This window comes from Ornithorhynchus anatinus, chromosome 3, assembly GCF_004115215.2.
Source record: "Ornithorhynchus anatinus isolate Pmale09 chromosome 3, mOrnAna1.pri.v4, whole genome shotgun sequence".
Classification (NCBI taxonomy): domain Eukaryota; kingdom Metazoa; phylum Chordata; class Mammalia; order Monotremata; family Ornithorhynchidae; genus Ornithorhynchus; species Ornithorhynchus anatinus.
The window spans coordinates 86,655,473-86,668,231 of NC_041730.1; the positions used below are offsets into that span (position 1 = coordinate 86,655,473).

Consider the following 12,759-nt stretch of genomic DNA (forward strand, 5'->3'; position numbering starts at 1 on the left):
AAACCTGCAGGGCTTTTATGTAGAGTATGCATGGGGGGGGGGGGGGCAGGGGGGGGAATTGTGTGTGTGTGTGTGTGTGTGTGTGTGTGCGCATGCACACACATATCTGTGTTGGAGGTTGTTCAAATCTACACACTGTTTGGAAGGAGAGGAGGGAGACAATGCATATAAATGTACATGATCTAACATTAGAGGTGAAAACTATGTAGTTTATATATTATGCAGATACATTATGAGGATTTTGGATAAAGGTGGATGAATAAAGAGAAATATGTTTTTATACATACTGCCTGGGTGTTCTTATTCACTCTTATGCTGGTTCTGTATATCATTCTACACATCGCACGTTATAGTCACACTGGGCTCCTGTTGAAATGCCTTTTACTTGTTCATAGCATTTTCCTTTTCTACGTGATACACATTGCTGCTGAATGATATTTGGTGAGTTGCAGTTTATACTGGGAAGTAGGAAGGGAGAAATCGATATCCTTCTCCACAATGGCATTAACTATACACTTATAGTTGTCCATATTTGAAGAAGAGACCACTGGCATTGACATAATATATATATGCCTGCATAAATATACGTACTTATTAATTATAACAATAATAATTGTGGCATTTGTTAAATGCTTACTATGTGCCAAGCACTGTTCTAAGAGCTGAGGTAGATACAAGGTAATCAGGTTGTTCCACTTGGGGCTCACAGTCTTAATCCCCATTTTACAAATGAGGTAATGGAGGCACAGAGAAGTTGTGTGTTGCCCAAGGTCACACAGCAGACAAGTGGCAGATCTTGGAATAGAACCCATGTCCTCTCTGACTCTCAAGCCCATGCTCTTTACACTAAGCCCTGAGTTTGAAGGTGATTCTGAGGACAAAGCATGTGAGCGTGAGGCTGAAAAGGTCAGTGCATGACCAACAGCCCTGACCACCCTGTGCACACACAAAGATCTTTCCCTGTTCTGGTGTATTTATCTCTTGCAGTTCTGCTTTTGCTTTTGTTGTTTGCCTCGTGAACATCTTGAGGTTGTTGTCTATACCCGCTGTCTCAAGTTTCTCTCCTCCAATTCCCTTCATGACCCCCTCCAGTCTGGTTTCCATCCCAGTCATTCCACAGAAACCGCTCTCACAAAGGTCACAAATGATCTCCTTGCCAAATCCAACAGCCTCTGCTCTATCCTAATCCTCCTCGACCTCTCAGACGCCTTCGACACCGTTGATCAACCCCTTCTCCCGGAAACACTATTCAACTTCGGCGTCACTGACGCTGTCCTCTCCTGGTCCTCCTCCTGGCCACTCATTCTCAGTCTCCTTCGCGAGCTCCTCCTCTGCCTCCCACCCTCTAACTGCGGGGTTCCTTCAAACTTCGGTTCCATCTACTCCCTTGACTCATTTGCTCACATGGCTTCAACTACCACCTCTATGTGGATGATACCCCAATCTACATCTCCAGACCTGATCTCTCTCCCTCCCTGCAGCCTCACATTTCCTCCTGCCTTCAAGATATCTCTGCTTAGATGTCCTCCCATCACCTCAAACCTAACATGTCCAAAACAGAGCTCCTTATCTTCCCACCCAAACCCTGTCTTTCCCCTGACTTTCCCATCATTGTGTCCTTCCTGCATCACAGACCCATAACGTTGGCATTATCCTGGACTTCTCTTTTGCATTCAACCCGCATGTTCAATCTGTCACCAAATCCTGTCAGTCCCACCTTCACGGCCCTTCACGGCATTACTAAAATCTGCCCTTTCCTCTCCATCCAAACTGCTATAACATTAATCCTATCCCTCCTTGATTACTCTATCAGCCTCCTTGCTAATCTACCAGCCTCCTGTCTCTCCCCACTCCATTCCATACTTCACTCTGCTGCCCGGATCATTCTTCTACAAAAAACGTTAGTGCCATGATTCCCCTCTCTTCAACAACCCCCAGTGGTTGCCTTCCACCTCCACATTTTACAGAAAGTCCTCACATTGACTTTAAAGCACTCAATCACCTTTTCCCCATCTATCTCACCTCGCTCCTCTCCTATGACAACCAAACTCACACACACTTCACTCCTCTAGTATTAAGCTTCCCACTGTACCTCCATCTTGTCTATTTCATCACCAACATCTCGCCCACGTCCTGCTTCGGGCCTGGAATGCCCTCCCTCCTCATAGCCAACAGACAGTTACTCTCCCCCGACTTCAAAGCCTTATTGACAGTACATCCAAGAGGCTTTCCCTGACTAAGTCCTCCTTTCCTCTTCTCCCACACCCTTCTGTGTCGCCCTGACTTGTTCCCTTTATTTATCCTCCTGCCACCCCTCAGCACTTATGTACATATCTGTAATTCATTTCATACTGATGTCTGTCTCCCCGCTCTAGTCTGTAAGTGCATCGTGGGCAAGGAATGTGTGTGTTTATTGTTGTACTCTCCCAAACACTTAGTGCAGTGCTCTGCACACAGTAGTGCACAATAAATACAACTGACTGATTAACTGATTTAAAGCTTCTGCTCAAAAAAAGTGGCTCCTTTCCTGGTTAAAGTCCACTTTGCAGCAAGGTTTGTCACAGCTGTCTCCCAGCTTTCTGTTGTGATACCATATTATCCAAGATTTGGCTTTACTGTGTCCTTAAAATGATTCCCCTGCCTCTCACCCCCCCTCTTACCCCTGTTGTTTCTGGGCACTCCATTTCAGTTCCCTATTCGGCAGATGTCCGTGTTGAGGTAAGCAGAATTTCATTGCTATTTAAGATGTCTACATCTATTGGCATTAATAATAATGATAATGGTATTTGTTAAATGCTTTCATTCATTCATTCAATAGTAGTTATTGAGTGCTGACTATGTGCAAAGCATAATACTAAGCACTTGGGAGAGTACAAAACAACAACAAACACATTCCTTGCCCACAACTAGCTCAAAGTCTAGTCTAGTCTATGGATTGAGCATTATACTAAGCGCTGGGGTGGATACAAACAAATAGAACTGTAGACAGTCCCTAGGGCTCACAATCTTTATTCCCATTTTATAGATGAGGTAACTGAAGCCCAAAGAAGTGAAGTGACTTGCTCAAGGCAACATAATGGAAAAGTGGTGGAACAGGGATTAGAACCCATGATCTTCTGAGTCCCAGGCCCGTGCTCTACCCACTCGCCATGCTGCTTCATTTCTGGATCATGTTCTTGTTTCTGTCTTACCCCTTGATGTTGTATACGGTCTACAAATGACATTGTGGGAGAGCTCAAGGACACAGATGTGGTGACCTTCTTAGCAGGTCCAGATCTCACAGCCACAGAGAACGTTGGACCACAAGTCTCGTGCTGATTACTAAAAGCAGTTTACTATCACCTACCCATCTCCTTGGCTGTGGCCTTTTAGATGATCCATTTCCAAGTCCCGCAACACTCTGTCATTAGGTCTTTAGATGATGATTATGGAAGTTCCCTGGAGAACTTGAAGCACAATCTAATACAGCTTTCACCTCCAAGGTTGTATCTTGAACTTGGCTTTATACTCTTCATTCACCCCACCCTCAGCCCCTCAGCACTTACGTACTTATCAGTAATATATTCATTTATATTAATGTTTGTCTCCCCCTCTAGACTGTAAACTCGTGATGTAAACCCCCGCCGATTGTTCCGGACCTTTAACTCTCTCCTTAGGCCCCCGTTCCACCCCCTCCCCCATCTCTCACCCCCAGTGATCTGGCCACCTATTTCCTCACGAAAATCAACACAATCAGGTCTGAGCTCCCCAAAGTCACCCCTCCGCCTCTCCCCTCCCCCCCACCAACCCTCTCCCCTACTTTCCCCTCTCAGAGGAGATCTCCTCCCTCCTCGCAAGTGCCACCCCCTCCACCTGCACCTTGGACCCCATTCCCTCTCACCTTATTAAAACCATCGCCCCTGCCCTCCTCCCTTCCTTAACGTCTATTTTTAACCACTCAATCTCCAATGGCTCCTTTCCCTCTGCCTTCAAATATGCCCACGTCTCCCCCATCCTAAAAAAACCCACTCTTGACCCCACTTCCCCCTCCAGTTATCGCCCTATCTCCCTACTACCCTTCCTTTCCAAAATCCTAGAACGAGCCGTCTACGATCAATGCTTAGAATTCCTTAACTCCCATTCTCTCCTAGACCTCCTCCGATCTGGCTTCCATCCCCTCCACTCTACCAAGACTGCTCTCTCTAAGGTCACCCATGACTTCCTTCTCGCCAAATCCAATGGCTCCTACTCCATTCTAATCCTCCTTGACCTCTCTGCCGCCTTTGACACTGTCGACCATCCCCTCCTCCTCCATACCTTATCTTATCTTGGCTTCACGGACTCCGTCCTCTCCCGGTTCTCCTCTTACCTCTCTGGCCGGTCATTCTCGGTCTCCTTCGCTGGCGCCTCCTCCCCCTCTCATCCTTCAACTGTTGGAGTTCCTCAAGGGTCAGTTCTTGGCCCTCTTCTGTTCTCCATTTGCACTCACTCCCTCGGTGAACTCATTCGCTCTCACGGCTTTGACTACCATCTCTACGCAGAAGACACGCATATCTACATCTCCGCCCCGTCCTCTCCCCCTCCCTTCAGGCTCGCATCTCCTCCCACCTCCAGGATGTCTCGACCTGGATGTCGACCCGCCCCCTAAAACTCAACATGAGCGAGACCGAGCTCCTCATCTTCCCTCCCAAACCCGGTCCTCTCCCAGACTTCCCTATCACCGTGGATGGCACGACCGTCCTTCCCGTTTCTCCGGCCTGCGATCTCGGTGTCATCCTTGACTCGTCTCTCTCGTTCACCCCACGCATCCTATCCGTTACCGAGACCTGCTGGTTTCACCTTTACAATATCGCCAAGATCCGCCCTCTCCTCTCCACCCAAACGGCTACCTTACTGCTACGGGCTCTCGTTATATCCCGGCTAGACTACCGTGTCAGCCTTCTCTCTGATCTCCCTTCTTCCTCTCTCACCCCGCTCCAGTCTATTCTTCACTCCGCTTCCCGGCTCATCTTCCTTCAGAAATGATCTGGGCATGTCACTCCCCTTCTTAAACAACTCCAGTGGTTGCCTATCGACCTCCGCTCCAAACAAAAACTCCTCACTCTAGGCTTCGAGGCTCTCCGTCACCTTGCCCCTTCCTACCTCTCCTCCCTTCTCTCTTTCTACCACCCACCCCGCACGCTCCGCTCCTCCGCCGCCCACCTCCTCGCCGTCCCTCGGTCTCGCCTATCCCGCCGTCGGCCCCCGGGCCACGTCCTCCCGCGGTCCTGGAACGCCCTCCCTCCTCACCTCCGCCAAACTGATTCTCTTCCCCTCTTCAAAACCCTACTTAAAACTCACCTCCTCCAAGAGGCCTTCCCAGACTGAGCTCCCCTTCTCCCTCTACTCCCTCTACCACTCCCCCTTCACCTCTCCGCAGCTTAACCCTCTTTTCCCCTGATTTCCCTCTGCTCCTCCCCCTCTCCCTTCCCCTCCCCTCAGCACTGTCCTCGTCTGCTCAACTGTATATATTTATTACCCTATTTATTTTGTTAATGAAATGTACATCGCCTCGATTCTATTTAGTTGCCATTGTTTTTACGAGATGTTCTTCCCCTTGACTCTATTTATTGCCATTGTTCTTTTCTGTCCGTCTTCCCCAATTAGACCGTAAGCGCGTCAAATGGCAGGGACCGTCTCTATCTGTTGCCGACTTGTTCATTCCAAGCGCTTAGAACAGTGCTCTGCACATAGTAAGCGTTCAATAAATATTATTGAATGAATGAATGAATGGTGGGCAGGGATTCTGCCTACCAACTCTGTGTTATTGTTCTCTCCCGAGTGCTTAGTACAGTGCTCTGCACACAGGAAGTGCTCAATAAATACAACTGATCAATCGATTGATTGACCCTCCATTTGTCAGACATAACAATGTTGGGGCAGCTTTGCTTAGTTTAAGTTAGCAAACTCCAACCTCAGTGCAAAATATATCACTCTCCAAGACTTGGTTTCCAGCGAGGGATCGATTTTTTCTGCAAGAAGAGTGGTGACCCATAGGACCAACAACCCAGATGAATCCTAGGGTTCTTCACAGAGACGGGGGTCAGGAAATTCCCTCAAAAGAACATATTCGTGCACATTTTAAAATGACCAACCTTCAGGATATCCCATTCCAAAGTCCTAGTTGAGTCTGCAGCCGTAGCAGAGGTGCAATGACAGGTCTGTCATCTCAACTTTTATCCTCTCCCAATGCTTAGTACAGTGCTCCACACACTGTAAGCCTTTAATAAATATTACTATTGCTACTAATATTTTTACTACTCTAGCAGCCTTCTCGTGATCTGGAGAAGGGATCACGATTTCAGTATGAAATTGTAGTATGCAATTAGTATGCATACTGCATACCAGTTGCAGCTAGTATGCAGCAGGTTCCTGTTAATCTGATCCCCAACAGCTTCAACTCACCAGCTCTATTTATTGGACTCCATTGCGTGACTATGCACCGCCCCCTGCTGGGCAGCTCCGTAGCTTTGACTTCCTGTATGTTAGACTTTACTGGACTCCCATTCCCCCAGCCTGCTACATTACCAAGCTCCGTTGGAACAAACCATTCTCTTCCGTGCAACATCAGTTAAAATCTGGGGTAGCGGGATTGGGATAAATCTGCAGATTGACTTCAGCCCGACTACTCGGCACATAGTAAGCACTTATCAAGTACCATAATAATGATAATTGTTATTTTCATTATTGTTATTAAATCCAATCTGACCATGAAAACAATTATGAAAAACCCAAGAAAAATTTTAAAAGTTAAACTTGGGGAATTTACCCAAATTTTGAAAAAATGATTTTAGACTTTAGACTGTTTAGACTGTGAGCCCGTCTTTGGGCAGGGATTGTCTCTATCTGTTGCCGAATTGTACAATCCAAGCTCTTAGTACAGTGCTCTGCACATAGGTAGTGCTCAGTAAATGCTATTGAATGATTATGGGGGTACACATGAGGTTAAAATAAGTGGAAAGAGCATGGGCTTTGGAGTCAGGGCTCATGAGTTCGAATCCCAGCTCTGCCACTTGTCGGCTGTGTGACTGTGGGCAAGTCACTTAACTTCTCTGTGCCTCAGTTCCCTCATCTGTAAAATGGGGATTAAGACTGTGAGCCCCACGTGGGACAACCTGATTCCCCTGTGTCTACCCCAGTGCTTAGAACAGTGCTCGGCACATAGTAAGCGCTTAACAAATACCAACATTATTATTATTATTATTAAAACCCCCCAAATTCAGATTGCTTTGGAGATGGTAAAGATTATAGGGAAATGTGTGTGTGTGTGTATCCTCCTGAACCAGCAACCAGTGAAAGACATAGGAGTTTTCCTGGCCAAGAACAGGGCTTCCTCCCAAAGTTCAGCCAGGTGTGGGGAAGTAAGGTTGGAGGAGGTGAATGGAGGGAGAGAGAGAAGTTGCAAAGCAATCAAGTCAGAAATCCCCCATAGGGCAAACTATTTTCTAGCTCAGCAAAACTCCCTTGAGGAGGTGAGGTCTCCTCCAGAGAAGACACCTCCTTTTCCCAGGGCACAGGATCATACAGGTCAGTGTCAAGCTAGAATAACAGAGTTCTAGCCAGAAAAGAGGGTCTGCAGAGGGGGAGAGCAGGGTGCCGGAGAGCAAGAACATCTAAGTCCAGGGGAGGAGCAGGACCCGGGTGAGCAGGGAAATGTGGGGGAGATCCAGGTTAGAATATATATAAAAAAGGGAAAATTTGCAAATCTGCAAAATAAAATCAGTGCCTGGATATTATTAATAATTTAATTATTATGAGATGTGGAATGAGCACATCAAGTGCTTAAGGGTACAGGAGTCTGATGCGGTAGTCAAAGTGGGATATAAGTACTTGGATCAGTGTGTTAGCAGCTTTGGAAGGGGGATGTTGTGAAGGTAGCACTGATAGGATTTGTTGACAGACTGAATATGTGGGTTGAAATGAGACAGCTTAGTTGAGGATAATACTAAGGTTATGGGCTTGTGTGACAGGGAGGATGGTGGTGCTACCTAGAGTGATGGATAAGTTGCTGAGTGGACTGGGTTTAAGTGGGAAGATGTGATGTCTGTTTTGGACCTGTTAAGTTTGAGGTGTCTGCAGAACAACCATATAAAGATGTCAAGAAAGCAGGAGGTAATGTGAGACTGCAGAGGAGGAGAATGTCAAGTCTGGGGAGATAGATTTGGGAATCATCAGCATAAAGAGGGAAGAGCTTTGAGGGACCGCCATAGTCAGAGGGTGGGAAGCAGAGGAGGAGTCTATGAAAGAGACTGACTGAGAGTTCAGTGAGATTAGAGAGGAACCAGAAGAGTAGTGAACCCAAACTTGGATAATGTTTCTAGGAGAAGGAGGAGATCCATAGTGTTGAAGGCAGATGAGAGGTTGATGAGAATTAGAATGGAGTAGGGGCCATTGGATTTGGCAAGAAGAGGTCATTGGTGAGCTTAGAGAGTGCGGTTACCATGGAGCGAAGGGGAAGAAGCCAGAATGCTAGGGGCCAAGGAGGATTGAAGGAGAGGAAGTGGAGGCGGAGGGTGTAGAAAATTCACACAAGGAATTTAGAGATGAATGGTAGGAGAAGGAGTGGGATCAAGGGAAAGTTCTTTTAGGAGAGGGGATGAACGAACATGTTTGAAAGGAGTAGGCAAGAAGCCAATGTAGAATGAACAGTCAAAGATGGCAATCAAAGAGAGAAGAAAGGAGTGGACAGGTGTTTGAGATGGTATGAAGGGATAGGGATGGAAGTGCTGGCGGAGGGGGTCAGTTTTGAGAGGAGTTGGAAGATCTCCTCTTTAGGTACTACTGGGAAGGGTTGGAGAGACGAAGAAAGATCAGGAGAAGGTAGGGACTGAAGAGGAGCAGGGGAGATTTTAGGGAGATCATGCCAGATGGTTTCAATTTTATTGGTAAAGTATGAGGTCAGATCATTAAGGTCAAGAGAGAGGGTGGGGAGGGGAAACAGAGGGTTTGAGGAAATAGTTAAATGTCTGAAACAACTGGAGAGGACAATGAGCATGGGTGTCAATAAGGATCGAGAAGTAATGCTACAAGCAGAGGAGAAGGACAGAGTTAAAACAGGTGAGGATGAGGTTGAGATGGATGTGATTGGCCCCGTGACTGGATTTCTGCTAGCAGTGCTCCTCAGCTCGAGCACAGGAGCCAAGAAAGCATTTTGTGGAGATGATCAAGGGCTGTGGGTTACTGGTACTAAGATAGGGGAGTGAGTGAGTGAGTGGAGTTGAGTCAAGGGAGCAGTGTTGAGGGTATCAATTTGGGCATCGAGTTTAAAGCCTTTGATATTCACCCCGCCCTCAGCCACTCGGCACTTATGCACATAACCGTAATTTACTCATTTAAATTAACTCCTGTCCCCCCTACCCCCTTTAGGCTGTAAGCTCCTTCTGAGCAGGCAACATTTGTATTGTACTAAGTACAATAATACACAGTAATACACAGTACTGTGTGTCTTAGCACACAGTAATACCATCGATTGATTTAAGGTTATAGTTTGGGACAAAGCAAATTTTTTAACGGAGCTGTGGAGAAAGGTATACAACAGGAATGCAGTGTGCGTATTTGATTGGATTGTGGATGTACTTAGGAGCCCTCTCTGATCTACTGACCCCTAATAGAAGGGGTTGACTTACAATGGGCTAATGAGCAGTATCCCTGTGATCGACATCTCCCTGTCATATGTCGTGGGGAAATGGACTATGAGCATGGCCTAGTGGCAAGGATATTGTCCTGGGAGTCAAGAGACCCAGGCTCTTGTCACAGCTCTGCCACTTGCCTACTGAGTGACTCTGGGCAAGTCCCTTGACTTATCTGTGCTGAAGAGGAGAGTCATAAAAGAAGGGGAAGGAAAGCAGAGTGGCCTAGTGGAAAGAGCACGGTCCTGGAATCAAAGGACCTGGGCTCTAATCCCAGCTCCAGCACTTGTCTTCTGCAAGACCTTGGGCAAATTACTTAACTTCTCTGTGCCTTGGTCACCTCCACTTTAAAATAGGGATTAAGACAATGAGCCCCACTTAGAATATGGAATATGTCTAAACTGATTAGTTTATGCCTACCACAGAGCTTAGAACAGTGACTGGCACATGATGAGCACTTGTCTTGAGCTGTAAACTCGTGGTGGGCAGGGATTGTCCCTGTTTAGTGTTGTATTTTTTACTTTCCCAAGCACTTAGTACAGTGCTCTGCAAACAGTAAGCGCTCAATAAATATGACTGAATGAATGAGTCATCTTCAACCCATAGCAACTCCATGGACACATCTCTCCTAGAACACCCCATCTCCATCTGCAATCATTCTGGTAGTGTATCCATAGAGTTTTCCTGGTAAAAATATGGAAGTGGTTTACCGTTGCCTTCTTCCACATTGTCAACTTGAGTCTCCACCCTGGACACTTTCCCAGCCGCTGCTGCCCGGCTCAGGTGAGTTTTGACTTGTGGCAGATTGCCTTCCACTCGCTAGCCACTGGCCAAGTAGGAATGGAATGGGTAGGCCTCTGCTAGACCTCTGCTCGACTCTCCTTCCTGTGGTCAAGACTGGTAGAGTACTGGGAACTCTCCAGATGTGATCCTGAGAAGGAAGTAAGCACGTAACAAATACCATAAAAAAGAGGTAAAAGGAGGGAATAGACAATGGCCTGGGGGATACAGCATGGACCTGAGGGTAAGAAGGACCTGGGTTCTAATTCTGATTCCGCCATTTGTCTGCTGAGTGAACTTGGGTAAGTCACTTCACTTCTCTGTGCCTCCTTTAACTCGTCAGTAAAGTGGGGTTTAAGACTGTGAGCCGCATATGAAAAAGGGACTGTGTCCAACTGTGCCCACCCTGGAGAAGCAGCGTGGCACAGTGGAAAGAGCCCAGGCTTGGGAGTCAGAGGCCACGGGTTTGAACCCTGGCTCTGCCACTTGTCAGCTGTGTGACTGTGGGCAAGTCACTTAACTTCTCTGTGCCTCAGTGACCTCATCTGTAAAATGGGGATTAGCTGTGAGCCTCACGTGGGACAAACTGATTACCCTGTATCTACTCCAGCACTTAGAACAGTGCTCTGCACGTAGTAAGCGCTTAACAAATACCAACATTATTATTATTATTATCAGGTTGTATCTACCCCAGTGCTTAGTACAGTTTCTGGAAGCACATAGGAAATGCTTAACAAACACCACAGTTATTATCAGCACTGTGCTCATTTGTATATATTTTTATTACCCTATTTATTTTGTTAATGAGGTGTACTTCCCCTTGATTCTATTTATCATGATTATGTTGTCTTGTTTTTGATCATCTGTCTCCCTCGATTAGACTGTAAGCCCGTCATTGGGCAGGGATTTTCTCTATCTGTTGCCGAATTGTCCATTCCAAGCGCTTAGTACAGTGCTCTGCACATAGTAAGGGCTCAATAAATACTATTGAATGAATTAATTATTATTATTATCTCTAGACTGAAAGCTCCTTGTGGGAAGAGAATAGGTCTACCAACTCTGTTATATTCTCCCAAGCATTTCGTACCATGATCTGCACACATTAAGCACTCAATAAATATCACTGATTGATTGCATCACATGGCTGGGGCCCGTATCCGCTCAAGGGACATCACCTTGGAATAGAGGTCCTGAGTGTTGGGCACAAAAATCAATCAATTAATAATATTTATTGAGTGTCTACTGTGTGCAGAGCACAATACTAAGTACTTAGGAAAGTACAATATAGCAGAGTCGTTAGACATGTTCCCTATCCCCAAGAAGCTTACCATCTAGAGGGAGAGACAGACACTAAAATAAATTCCAGATATGTACATAAGAGCTGTGGGACTTGGTGGGATGAGTATTAAGTGCTTTAAAGGATACAAATCTAAGTGCACAGGTGACACAGGAGGGATAGGGAACAAGGGAAATGATGGCTTAGTTGAGAAAGGCCTCCTGGAAGAGATATAATTTTAATTCGGTATTGAACTTGGGGAGAATGAATGGGAGGGCGGGACAGCGGGGTGGATTCTGGCCCAGAAAGAGGACATGGGCAGAGAGTTGACAGCAAGAGAGATGAGATAGAGGTACAGTGAATATGTTGGTGTTAGAGGAGTGAAGTGTGTGGGCTGGGTTGGGGTTCCAGTAGGAAGTCAGCCAAGTTAGATAGGAGGGGGCAAGTCGATTGAGTGCTTGAAGGTCAATGGTAAGGGGTTCCCTTCTGATGTGGAGATGGATGGGCAACAGCTGGAGATTCTGGAGGAATGGAGAGATATGGATTGGGGTTTTTTTTAGAAAAATGATCCAGGCAGCATAGTGAAGTAATGTCTGGAGTTGGAATGGAGAGACGAAAGGCAGGGAGGTCAGCAAAAAATGTGAGACAGTGGTCGGGGTGGGATAAGATAATGATTGGATCAATATGGTAACAGTTTGGATAGAGAGGAAAGGGCAGATTTTAGTGATGTTGTGAGGTAAAACCTACAGGAGTGTGTGACAGACTAAATATATAGGTTGAATAGAGATGAGTCAAGGGTAACACTGAGATGATGGGCTTGGGAGACAGGGACGATAGTGACGTTGGGTTTAAAAGCTTGGTATTCTCCCCACCCTCAGCCCTACAGGTCTTAAGTATATATCTGTAATTTATTTCATTTATATTATTGTCTATCTCCCTCCTTAGAGTGTAAGCTTTTGTGAGCAGGGAATGTGTCTTCCGACTCTATTGCGGTGTACTCTCCCAAGTGCTTAGTACAGTGCTTTGCATAGAGTAAATGCTCAATAAATACCACTA

The 12,759-nt window shown here is 46.3% G+C and overlaps 1 pseudogene; it reads right to left on the reverse strand.

The window, feature by feature from the left end:
- Window positions 1-10,440: 10,440 nt before the first annotated feature.
- LOC114810913 lies at window positions 10,441-10,588 on the reverse strand (annotated as a pseudogene).
- Between the last annotated feature and the right edge of the window lie 2,171 nt (window positions 10,589-12,759).